Below are 12,461 nucleotides of genomic sequence, written 5' to 3' on the forward strand. Positions count from 1 at the left end.
CCCCATTACATACAGAATAACATCGTGCTCAACACCAGGAAAGACAATCTGACTTCCCAGATTCCCTTACAGGCAGAAATGACAATGACACAATTCTAGACTATGAAACCGTAAGTGGAATACTGTTGGGGCCCTGGAAAGCCTTTTGCTTTATATAATACAGGAAAGGTCCTCCCTTTTCTCTTTATCCTGTCCTGAATGGCATCATGATGACTGGTATGGCTAATGGAAAAAACTATAAAAATCTCAGAAAATCAATACTTGAGCAACTTAACCAACATCAGCAACTGTCTTATTCAAGATTTCTTGTTATATTAAAAAAAGAAAGGGGCACCTGGGTGGCTCAGTTGGTTAAGTGTCTGCCTTCAGCTCAGGTCCTGATCCCAGGGTCCTGAGATCCAGCCCTGCACCGGGCTCCCTGCTCAGCAGGGATTCTGTGTCTCCCTCTCCCCACCCCCTGCCCATGCTCTCTCTTGCTCGCTCTCTCTCTCAAATAAATAAAATCTTAAAAAAAAAAAAAAACTGTTTATTTAAACATTATTTAGAGTTTTGTTACCTGTAACCTAATACATTCCTAACAGATATAAACAACTAGGAAGATAATATTTGTCTTGTTAGAAAATACTAGAGAATACACAAGATTAGAGGCAGTAATAAGTGCAGTGTTTGACTTGTTTGGACCCAGGTTTTTGAGAACTAGCTAAGTGAAAAGTCCAATTAAGAACCAGCCATGAATGCTGGAGTGTGTTCTCTTCAATGTTTTGTATTTGGGGAGGATGGAAAGAAAGGAGATCAAGACAGGGGATCAATGTAGACCAGCATTTTGACCACTAGTCATAAGAAAGGGACACCTGAAATCATTTTTCCTCTATTTCTCTGCCTTTTGTATTTTGAACACAAAGGCAGCAAAGGAATAGGTAAAGATTGTTGTCCTTTTGTGCTTTTCCTGTTACCTGGAAACAGAGAAGTTCTATTGTGTGTTTTTTTCTCTCAGATAGGAAAAAAAAAAGTGGAAAACAAACAAAAAAAATCTAGCTGTCTTTTATTAGTTATGGGTAGAATTTTAGGGATCATTCTTTCCTAAATTATAAGAAAATTCAGATTAGCCAGGGGAGTTGTGTCACTGAGCCCTGTACACACACAAAGAATGAACAGGAATGCATTAAGACACTGTCCACCTCCTTTTTCTCTCTCCCTTCCTTCATTTCACTGGTAAATTAGCAGCAGAGATAAGAGGGGGAGGGAGCACGTATTGGGGGAAATGGAGAAAATAAGAGAATACATATAGTGTTTTGGCATTAAGAAAATAAATGTAAGTACTTAATGATCAGTACTCCAACACTACCATGAGGCAATGCAGGGCAGGTTCTTTGGGTTATAAAACACAAACTTACTTAGGTAGCCAAGTGATGGGAGTTTGTTATATAGTAGAGGGGGTGAGGAGAGAGAGCGATTGGGCACTCAGAAGTAAGGAATTACAGCACAGCCAAGTTTGATGGAAGGTCATTCTGGATCCAAACAGCTGGGAATTGGATTATTTTATCCATACAGCAATCAATTGAATTTTCATCTAAATGTAACTTGAGCAACTCACCAGCAGTTTTTGTATTTCTACACTCTACTTTTTCACTGTAAATTGACAACTTACCCTCTGATCAATTTTCTTTACCTCATCTTTACCCATGGTTTCTGCTTTCTCCTAATGTTGGCTCATGCATGCTGCTTCTGCTTTATAGTCTCCTTATATACCCTCAGCTTCCTTTCCCACTGACAACCAATTTTTAGAATTATTCAGTTTAGAATTTGGAGCAAAAATCTAAAGGGACCCAGCTCATCACGACTGAACACAGCCACACTATAGATCGGCTATCTCAAAGGCCATCATCAGAAATTTAGTCCTTGGACAAGATTGCTGCCCTGTTCCAATCGGCATAGTTGGGAAGGATAACAGAAATAGCCAAGATCCTTTTCCTGCAGCAATGACCATGGTGGGGCAGTTTCCTTCAGAAGAGGAGTCTGGAGGACACCAAGAAAACTCATTTAGCACTTGTGAGGACCATCAAAAAAAGGGAAAGATAAGAAATATGTGAGTAGAGTGGTATGCAGAGAATAACTTCCTATTCATACTCGCAAAACCAGACACTGTAGGATAATTATAGAATACAATGAGGTATTAAATAAGCTCATGAATAGCTGATTTGATTTAGAAAGATGACAGCTATTTCCCTGCAGTGGTATCAAATGACTGGGTTTATTTTCTCAAAGACCTTAGTATACATGCTTGAAAAAGCTTACCATTTTTGCCTGGAATATAAATGTCAAGCTGTCAAAATCATAAAAACTCTCTAAAACAATTTTTGGAAAAAGCTTAATGGAAAAGAAATGCACAAACATTATAAAAAGGTCAGATACAAATGCCAATCAAGAAAGGAGAAATAGACCAGTTTTCAGCCATTTTTCACCACCATAGAAATCTTAATTCCATTTAGGATTTATCTATGTAATTTCTTCTTTTCCAAATCTCCTTTGGAATCATGTCCTACTGATAATTTGTAGCTACCCAGGCAAGGTGCCCAGGTGAAGGGACACATTTCCTGAAGCACTGTTTGCTTTCTTATTTAACATCTTTACAAAACAGTAACAAATAAATTAGTACATGCTGAGTGAAAGATTTTGATACATTTTTAAGGCAATGTTTGGATTCCTCCTCTGGGATGTTTTCCCCTAATTTCTTTTTTTATGAAGTCTTGTAGCTGAAATTCATTACATTCTTGTGGCTTTTCTTTGCCACCCCCCCGCCCCCCGGACTTGTACCCTCCTTGCAGACTGTGATGGTTGTATTTGTGTGTGAGCTTGAGTGGACTAGGGATTGCTGAGCTATTGGCCAAATACTACTTTGGGTGCTTTGGGTATTTTTGGATGAGTTTAACTTTTTTTTTTTTTTTCAGATTAATATTTCAATCATAGACTACCTAAAGCAGATTGCTTCTGTAGTGTGGGTGGGTGTCGTCTAATCTAATCAATCGAAGGCCTGACCAGAACAAAAAATCTGACCCTCCCTGAGAAAGAGAGAATTCTCTCCTACCTGATGGCCTTCCCATTAGCTTTTTTTCTTGTTCTCAGACCAGAACTGCACCAAAGTTCTGGTTCTCAGGCCTTCCAACTCAAACTGGAACTAAGCCATTAACTCTCCTCGGTCTCTAGCCTGCCCAACTCATTCTGCAGATCTTGGGATTTGCCAGCCTCCATAATCAAATGAGGCAGTTCCTCATAATAAATCACACACACACACACACACACACACACAAACCTATTGGTTCCATTTCTCTGGAGAACCATAATACAAAGTCCTACTGCCCATCTTCCATCCCATCATCTCCTGGAGAGGAGAAAGCGGAGAGGGAGCCAAGACTTAAAAGAGAGGAAAATAAGTGGGGAGGGGGGCTAATATTTTGGGGGATCTCTTATGTGTCCCCAAATTTTAAAGAAGAGGAAACTGAAGCTCAGGAAGTCATGATTTATATAAGGTCATACAGCTAGTATGAAGTTATTCCACCCATAAATTTTATGAAAATAAAATTTACGGGGCACCTGGGTGGCTCACTTGGTTAAGTGTCTGCCTTCGGCTCAGGTCATGATGCCAGGGTCCTGGGATCAAGCCCCACATCAGGCTCCCTGCTCAGCAGGAGCTTGCTTCTCCCTCTCCTCCCTGCTTGTGATCTCTCTCGCTATCTCTGTCACTATCTCTCTCAAATAAAAAAATAAAATCTTTAAAAAAAACTTAAAAAAGAAAATTTACAATGTAATTTCCACTTACAAATAGTCTTCTAATAAAGTAGAACACGCTGGAAATAAGGACGCTCTATATTCTTATGTCTGAGTCAGGTTTTTTTTGTTGTTTTTTCCCTTTGTGGGACCTTTTCTGGAATAACTAGTATACTAGTAGTAGACCTTCATCTTTCACTGTTTTCTTTTGTGGTGTTACCCTGCTTTTATAGCAATTCATTAATGAGCACTCACCATTTCTTCTGGCTGGTATCTCCTGTGCTCTCTTGTTCAATTCTTTGTGGTCTCCATTTTGTCACATGATAATATCAACAATACAACTTAGTGTTGCTGTTTTCAAGAATACTCTTCTACTCTGGGGCACCGGGGTGGCTCAGTCAGTTAAGCATCTGCCTTCGGCTCAGGTCATGATCCCAGGGTCCTGGGATCGAGCCCCACATCGGGCTCCCTGCTCAGTGGAGAGTCTGCTTCTCCCTCTCCCTCTGCCTGCCTCTCTGCCTACTTGTGCTATCTCTCTGTCAAATAAACAAATAAAATCTTAAAAAAAAAAAAAGAATACTCTTCTACTCAACCATAGGTACCAGACTTTGCTTGCCCCACAAATCTTGAATCCAATACTCCAGGCAGGCAGGCAGCAGGCAGTTATCTCGAATGGAGCTATAGACTGAATTGTGTCATCTACATTTCCTATGTTGCAGCCCTAATGTGTTGGTATTTGGAGATGGGACCTTTAGGAGATAATTAGGTTTAGATGAGGTCATGAGGGTAGGGCCTTCATGATGAGATTCATGTCCTTATAAAAGCTACCAGACAGTACTTGCTCTCCCCCCCAACCCCCCTTTCTGCCAGGTGAGAACACAGTGAGAAAGCAGCCAGGAAGAGACAAGTCAGGATAAACATTCTCACCGGAACCTGACCACGCTGGCACCATGATCTCGGACTTCCAGCCTCCAGACCTGTGAGAAAATACATTTTTGTTGTGTAAACCATGCAGTTTATGGTATTGTGTTATGGCAGCCAGGGGGTTTAAACATCATTAGTAACACTAAATTTTAATCAAAAATGCATACTATTACATCTTTTATCACAATTGGCATTATGCATAGTTCACTGGGTGACTAGAAAATCATTGAACTTAGTCACATTATTTCATAATTTAAAGCCCACAAATATTCCATTTTAGCAACATGAGTATGCCAGTTAGAACTTTCTCAGAACAGAAATTTGCATCCCAAGTTAACCTGCAAGTTAACAGCAAGAGTACCAACACTAGGGAAAAGAGGAAAACAGAGCTTCTTTCCTACTCGTGCTACTTATGGGCAAAGGGGACAGGAAAAACTAAGAACCAACAGCTTTCTGTTCAATCTGTCCCAATGGAAAACACAGAGTGAATGATTTACCTCTAAGACCCAATCTTTGAATCGATAGGTCTTGGGAATTTTGGATTTCACAAACTAGCAAAATTATTTTAAAAACTGGAAAAGGAAACTCCAGGTTTAGAGAACAATGGTGCTGTCTGATTCTAAATATCCCACAGCCTCCAAATGAAATGATAAATTCAACAAGGAGAGTAATTTAGACCTGAAGTGACTTCAACCTTCAGCATTACTAGGAGACAGAGAACACTGCAACCTTCAAATGACCTGTAAGTAGAGAACAATTCTAACAGACTCCTACTTCTGTCCTGCTGATGGCAAGCCTGTGAGTGAGGACAGCAATTAAGGGGAAGTTTAAGAGATTCTGTGGAATGGAGGAGAAAGAAACAGAGGCGTTAGGAATGGCAAAGGTAAAATCATCCCTAGAAAGAGAAAGTACAACATTTAATGACAAAATTCTGAACACAGGTGGGTGCTTGATAGATGGTTCACAACACTAGATGCACAGAAGTGGCAGGATTGGAAGTGGTAGCTTTGGTAAAGCATTGCATCTGGAGAAGAATGAGGTAGGAGAAGGAAACAAAATATTTTAAAAAAAATGAAGTATCTGATGGTAATAAAAAAAGAAACAAGGCACACTAGCTTTCTCTTTCTCCAACATCAACACAATTCATTTCTGCTACTGAAAATCCCACTCCCTCCAAAGAGGAAACCCAGAAGCTTAAGAAAACTATACCAGCACACCCGAACTAAATAAAATGTCAAGGAAGTGTATGGTATATGAAAAAACTAGACTGGAGCGCCTGGGTGGCTCAGTTGGTTAAGCGACTGCCTTCGGCTCAGGTCATGATCCCGGAGTCCTGGGATCGAGTTCCACATCGGGCTCCTGGCTCGGCGGGGAGCCTGCTTCTCCCTCTGACCCTAGCCCCTCTCATGCTGTTTCTCTCTCTCTCTCTCTCTCTCTCAAATAAATAAATAAATAAAATCTTTAAAAAAAAAAAAAACTTCAGTACTTCTTTAAAAAAAGAAAAGAAAAAGAAAAAACTAGGCTGAATTAGAAGTACAAGTACTATGAACAGAAATGTACAAAAATAGGGAGAAAGAGATAAAATGAGAGTTGGTTGAATGCAGAAACAGAAAAAAGCAAAATTATGCCAGATTAAATTATAAGGTACTCAAGGGAGAACAGCCTTAGATAAAAATTTAATAAAGTTATCTTGTAGAAAAACAGAGGAAAAAATGTAAATAAAAATTAAATAAGAAAGTAACAAAAAATCACAGAGAAAGCAGTTGAAATAGAAGTCAGGCAAAGAGCGCCCACCATATCTTTAACTGATGTCCCAGAAGGACAAAAACAATGCAATAGGATTAATGTTTAAAACTGGAATCCAAGAAAACTTTCCAGAAATAAAAGACCTCAATCTGTACATAGAAAGGGCACAACAGGAAAACTGACCTGGAATGATCAACTCTGATACATATCCTAATAAAACTATCAGACTCTAAAAATAAAAAATTCTCAGAGCTTCCAGACCAAAAAAAAAAAGAAGGTGAAATAAAGACAAGAGAATTAGACTGGTATCAGACTTCTCAAAACAAACAAACAAAAAACCCTAAAAAAACAAAACTCCAAACAACATAAAAGCGAGACAACAGTGAAGTGACATTTTCAAGAAACTTAAGAAAATATTAACTAAGGATATTATATACAACCAAGATATCCTTTAAGTACCAATAAAAGAAAAAGGTTGAACACAGAAAAAAATTCAGAGAATACTAGATGTGTGTAATATAAAAGCACCTACAGGATGAGCTTCATCCAACCAATAGATGGTTGAGAAAACCTAGGCAAAAGAATTCATTGGAAGCATTTCATATATTTATTTGTAGAATTTAGACCATTTTCTATGTTTTGATAAAGTAGAAAAATACAATTAAAAATGGGAAAGGGATGGGTTGCCTGAGTGGCTGTCAGTTAAGCGTCCGACTCTTGATGCCTTCATCTCAGGGTTGTGAGTTCAAACCCCACACTGGGCTCCACGCTGGGCATGGAGCCTACTTAGGGAAAGAAAAAGGGAAATGTAGAAAAAGAACAATGACTCTCATTTAGTAATAGGCCAAAGTTAAAGGATAGGATCCAGAACTGATACCCAGAGAGTAAAAGTTTAAGTGAGAGAAAAAAGGGGATTAAAAATCCTACAAAATATTAATATAAAGCCATAGCTAGAATAAAAATACAAACTTTCCTAAATACCAAAAGGATTTTTTTTCAAAAGCAAAGAGGGCACACCAAGTAGAAAAAGATACACAGTAATTATACCATAATACATGCAAAAACTGTAACAAATAACAGAATTAAGTCCAAACATTAACAGTCATATCAGTAAGTGTGAATGGGTTTAACTCAAGGCCAAAAGACAATTTCAAAAAGTTTTACACTAAACAAAAAGAACACTTTATAATGTTAAAATCCACACTTCACACTTAGGATGTAACAGATATGAATATCTACACAACACATAACATAGCAATCACCTATATGAAACAAACACTACAAGGGATGCAAGGAGAAACAGAAACACTACTAAAAGAAACTTTACCACACAGGACAAGACAGGTCAAGTGAACAAAAAAAATGTAGGGATATACAAGAACTAAACGTAAGGTGAATTTTGGATATATATTGAATACTACAACCTAATAATAGAGAATATACAATCTTCTCAAGTATACATGAAACATTCATATGGATATGCAAAAATCTGATCATTATTAGGGCACAAAGAAAATATCAGCAGGTACTATAAAATTATTACAAATAATACTTGCCGATCACACTGCAATAAAAATAGAAATTAAAAATGCAACCAAAAAAGGTTCTTCCACTTAAAAATTAAAGATATTGCCATAAACAACTCCGGCAAAATAGCGAATAGAAACAAAAAATACAGATTTTCTGGGGTGCCTGGGTGGCTCAGTCATTAAGCGTCTGCCTTCAGCTCAGGTCATGGTCCCAGGGCCCTGGGATCGAGCCCCATACCGGGCTCCCTGCTTAGCGGGAAGTCTGCTTCTCCCTCTCCCACTCCCCCTGTTTGTGTTCCCTCTCTCGCTGTGTCTGTCAAATAAATAAATAAAATCTTAAAAAAAAAATTACAGAATTTCTGAAAAATAATAATAAGTACATCTGTAGGATTACATTCTAAGCAGTGATCAGAGAAAATTTCATAGCACTAAATACCTGTATCAATAAAAAATAAAAATTAGTTACATTCCCAACTGAAAGAGCTAGGGAAATATCAAGGTAAAACAAAACCCAAGGAAAAAATTAATAAATACAAGAGCAGAAATTAAAAAATTTTAAAAATCAACACTAAAGAGGGAGAGAACATAAAAACAGTTGGTCAAATTAATGCACAGAGTCCTGGAAAAATGAAAACAACATAGACAAAATATTTTCTAGTTTAATAAAGAAAATAAAGGGGAGAAAGTGCATATATACAGAACAAGAAATAACAAAGAGCTATTGATACAGAGAAAAAAATTTTAAACATGAAGGATGCCACTTCAAATGAAATATATCTGAAAACCTACAGAATACTTTCTTAGAAAAATATGGTTTAATAAACTGATTCCTGTAAAGATAGAAAGCTTACAAAAACAATCTGCATATGAGAAATACAGTTACCAAAGAATTACTCCACAAAAAAGCACCAAGCCCAGATGGTTTCATGGAGGAATTGTTAAATTTGTCTACATTAAAAAAAAAAAAAAAAAAAGTTTGCATGATTAAAAAAAAGCATGAGCAAATTCAAAATCATGAAAAAAGATATAAAAATGGTCCTTAAACATGAAAGATATTTAACTTCACTCATTGTGAGAGGAATGCAAATTAAAGCTATAATGAGATACCATTTCTCACCCATCAGATTAGCAAAAATTCAAAAGCTTGACAACATACTGAAGTTTTGGGGAAACAGAAAGTTTCATACATTCCTGGTGGAATGTGAATTACCACAACCTTTATGGAAAAGTACTGGCAATATGTAATAAAAGTACATATGCATATGTCTTTTCACTTAGTAATCCCACTTCTGGGAATCCACCCTGAAGGTATACTTCAAACATAAATATGTAAGATCATTTGTTGTAACATTATCTGTAATTTTGCAAAACACTGAACTACTTGAATGCCCAAGTATAGCAGATTGATTGTATAAACTATGTACGTCCACACAGTGGAATGCTAGGCCACAACAGAGAGAGAGGGAGGGAGGGAGGGAAGGAGAGGAGAGAGAGAAAGAGAAATCTCTATGAAAAATACAAGTGACTTCTGGAGATGCTAAGTGAAAAAAGCAAAATCCGTAAGAGCATTATGTGAAATAGCTAATAAGCACATGAAAAGATGCTCAACTTTGTCATTAGGGAAATGCAAATTTAAACCATGAACTACCACTTTGTATCTATAAGAACATCTATAATAAAAAGTCATTAACAAATGTTAGAGAGGATGTGGAGAAACAGGAACCCTCATATATTGCTGGTGGCAATGTAAAGCGGTACAGTCACTTGGAAAACAGTATGACAGTTTCTTAAAAAGTTAAATACAAATTAATCACACAACCCAACAATTCCACTCTTAGGTATTTACCCAAAAGAAATGAAAACCCATGGCAACAGAAAGACTTGCACATGAATGATCTTAGCAGCATTATGCATCAGGGCCAAAAAGGAAGCAACTCAATTGTCCATTGACTATTAAATGAATAAATAAAACAGGAATTCATATAATGGAATACTATTTAGCAATAAGAATACTGACAGAAATGCTGACATATGCAATGACATGGATGAACATAAAAACATACTAAGTAAAAGAAGCCAGACTCAAGAGATAATATTGTATGATTTCTATTTATATGAAATATCCAGGAAAGGAAAATCTATGGAGACAGAAAGTAACTAGTGGTTGCCTGGAACAGGGGAGGGGGCAGGGAGTGGTGGGAACCAGGCATGAGAAAGTTTACTGGAATGATGAACATGTTCTAAAACTGGATTTTGGTCAGGTTGCACAACTTTTTAAAATGAGTGAATTTTGTGAAATTATACCTCAATAAAGTTATTTTAAGGATATATATGTGAATTTTGTAATATGTACAATATGCACCAATGAGTTTATTTTTTTTAAGAAAGCAAGTTTATGGAGTGGCCAGCCCTCCCAGTTTGCCCGACTCTCCCAGTTTTAGCACTGAAAGTCCCATCCCGAGAAACTTACAGGCCTGGGCAAAAAGGTTCTCTCTCTGTATGTATGCTACCTTTACTGTAAGAAAGGGGGGGGTGGAGATAAGAAAACACCTTCATTACGTTTCTTCATAAAGAAAAGAAACATGGGGGGCGGGGAACAGTGAAGTTGGATACCCAAGAAGGGGCTGGGGAATGGGGCAGAAGGGATATGAGAGAGTAACACTTCTCAGTAAACCTTTGGTATAGTTATGACTTTTAGAAACATGTTAGCATTCCATGTATTTTTAAAAATTAAATCAACAAGGATGTGAAGTATGTGTGTAGGGGGGACCTTAAACTTGGAAAAAAAATGAAAACAAATGAATCCAATTTATTTCAAATAAATAACATAATCACAGTGAGAGAAAAAAGAATTAACCCAAGTAATTTATGAACACAGAATGTAATTATATATCCTTATTATTGGGCAGAGTACAGGTAGGGAGAGAACTGCAAACAAGCTTTTAAGTGTTTTTTTACAGTGACATGGGCAAAAGCAATTCTAAGAACTATTTCAGATGTACTACAGGATGGACCAAGTGAATAAACTGACTTGTGCCAGAATTCTGAAAAAACAGAGACATAGAAATATGGAATGGGGAAGTCAAGACAAGACCCCTGAGGATGGATAGAAATTGGAGGTATTAGTGTGAACTCATGATTTCTGATATCAAACACAATGTGTATATAAGCACATTAAAATGTACATGGCACATGCATATTTGTGTTTACGGTTGTACATGCACATTTCCTAATTCTGTCTGCTGAATAGGCCTAGAAGATGACACCCAGCAACCAGAGCTATGTGTCTAATGTCATTCCCCAGGGTTTCTTGGAGAAATTGCTGATTCCAGATTCTGGAACATCTTTTATTTAAGAGAATGTCCTAAAATAAATAAATAAATAAATAAGACTAAAACGATGTCACAGGGATATAGGAGCCAGACTGAAGGAGCTCCTACTGAGCAAATTTAAGACAATTTAAGCACCAAAGTAAGTAATGAATTATAAGCCACTGAAAAAACAGACAACCAAGAGTCCAAAACAATAGTAAATATAAAACCATACACGCATAGGTATAGATGAACGAATGGATGGCTGGGGGGAGAAAGGGTTCCTGCTAACAGTAGAATGCTGAGTGCCAAATGGTAGACGAGGACGGAACGCTGGAGTTAGAAAAATCAGCATTTTGAAACTAGCAAAGACTGATAAGCAAAAATCACCAAAGGCTACTAAATTCTGGTTATAGCATGGACTTAAGAGAGTCTTCTTCAGATTATTAGACACAAGGTAAAAAACAGTAACTATATATTGGAGAAACTGAAAAACACCTTGCCCAGGTGACCAAAATTAACATCACCAATGAGGAGCAGATGGACACCTTGTGCCCCCAGCTGTGATGCTTTGATGACAGTATCACCGATGGAGTATTCTGAGAATGCATAACCTGAACCTAATGCAGAAGCCCCAAATGAGGGACATTCTATTGGGGAGGGGGAGGGGGACAAAAAGACTGCATTCTCCAAAAATGTCATATCAATGCCATAAAAGACAAAGGGGGACATGGAAATGATCCCAGAGTAGAGGGGATTTGAGGGCAAACGAACCACCAAATGATAAAAACAAAATGGTAAGGTTTAAACAATAGGGGAATCTGGGTAAAAGATGTACTGATGTTCTTTGTATTATTCTTAATTTTGCCAATTTTTGGTAAATTTTAAATCATTTCCATGTAGAAAGTTAAAAAAAAACAATTAGGAGGAACTGATACTGGGCTGTGAACCTCATGTTTTGCTAACAAGGCTATTAAACTGCAATCATTAAAAAAAAAAAAAAAAAACTACCACTGACCATTATGTCATTTTGTTTAAAAAAAGAAAAGTGTGAGGAGGGGCATTTTAAATATGCAAAACATAGTAGTCATACCCAAAAAAAGAATGGTCCTTTAAAATGCATAAATTCATATTTAAGAAAAAAAACTTATCACATTATCCTAATTTTTCTCATTTCCCTGTGGAC

Source organism: Mirounga leonina, unplaced genomic scaffold (assembly GCF_011800145.1).
Source record: "Mirounga leonina isolate KUSES-001 unplaced genomic scaffold, KU_Mleo_1.0 Mir_115, whole genome shotgun sequence".
Classification (NCBI taxonomy): domain Eukaryota; kingdom Metazoa; phylum Chordata; class Mammalia; order Carnivora; family Phocidae; genus Mirounga; species Mirounga leonina.